Below are 1,733 nucleotides of genomic sequence, written 5' to 3' on the forward strand. Positions count from 1 at the left end.
TGGGTTGGTAAGCAGAGATGGATAGTGGCTAGCAGTGGAATCCAGGACGCGCCACTGAGTCCTGGCCGAGTGGTTAACGCGATGGCGTTTGAAGCGAGGGTACTGGGTTCGAGTCCCAGAGTGAACATCAACTCTGAAATGCAGGTAAATCCAGCTGACGAGTCCCAAATAGGACGAAACGCGTGTCCTGGATTCCACTGCTATCCACTATCCATCTTTGCTTATCATGCTTGTGAATAAAGGCCATATCGAGGCAGTACGCACAGTATGCACATATGCCAATTAGAGACTGACCAGTTGCAGTCCTAACACATCGATGGGAAGATTTAAACAAACAATACTGAATGAATTTTCATTATGATAATGTTAATGAAAAAAATGGAACAATGAAATAGATCGAGATGTTAATTGTAATCCTATAAAGACCTTTTAACAAAAGAACTAAATGGAAGTTAGTAGCACAATATCGTGAACTGGTCAGAGTTAGACACTAACACAGTTGGATGTCGTTTCACTAGTCTAGAGGTTAAATGTTAGTGCAAGACCTGTGGTCCTGGGTTCGAGTCCTCTATGTGGAATTGTGTATGTGCACTTCAGAGAAACCACATACTGTCACAAAACAGGCGTCCAGTGCTTCTAGTTTTCTAATGGTGGTTTATCATTATTTAGTTTATGATCTGAATAAAAATTCGACATTCTTCACAATCCTATAACGATAAACTGACAAAAATATGGAAGATGATTGAAAGTTTTTTTTATACCGTGACTTTAATGAACATTATAATTTTCAACTATGAAAAATACTAAATCTCCACAAAACCCCTTCTGATAATTTTCAATAATTTCTCATCAGGTTCTACAATTATAAATCCAAATTAAATGATCCACAAAAGAAAATTGTCCAAGTTGAAGGCAGAGTACAAGGAGTGTTGGTTGTCATATAAAGTAAAATCGAATCGTTAATGTAAGGATGACTAATATGAAGTGTTAACTTGAATCAGTTTATCGTAAGATAAATGATCAGAATATATATAGTTGACATGGGGTGAGATAGAACAATGGGATTACAAATCAGAAATTACGTAATATGTAGAATAATATGAATTAGGTCAGATATAGTAAATAGGGGTGGATGCTGAATAAATTTCTCTCAAAGGTTAGCAAGTGTGATGATAATAATAATAATGACTGGTAAGATGTGTATATAAAATAAGTTTAGGATATAAAAATGAACATTAATCAAATTAATGTCACCATATTATAAAATTGATTATTAACAAGTTGACCCTGAAGTTGGCCAGGGTAAAAGGAGTGGCTGGACATATTTCTTTTGGATGCAAAGCTCTGGCTTTTTGATCCGAATAGCAATTCATATAAGTCATCCCAACACTAACGATTCGATTTATTTTATATAACAAACACTCCTTGATTCACATGTTACAGTTTCTTAAATGATGTACTCTGCCTTCAACTTGGCCAATTTTCTTTTGTGGATCATTTAATTTAGATTTGTAATTGAAGAACCTGATGAGAAATTAATGAAAAGAATATTCTTCGTTCATATAATTGTGTTATTAAAATATTTTCCTTTATATTACTAATTTAATGGAATTCAATAGGAATATAATAAATACCTTCCATAAACTATTACAATTGATTAAACATATGGTTCTTTTCTTTTCTTTTTGTCACTAATATCAATTTCATTCCCTTGTCTATCATTTTATTTTCTG

This window comes from Schistosoma mansoni (assembly GCF_000237925.1).
Source record: "Schistosoma mansoni, WGS project CABG00000000 data, supercontig 0125, strain Puerto Rico, whole genome shotgun sequence".
NCBI classification, from domain to species: Eukaryota; Metazoa; Platyhelminthes; class Trematoda; order Strigeidida; family Schistosomatidae; genus Schistosoma; species Schistosoma mansoni.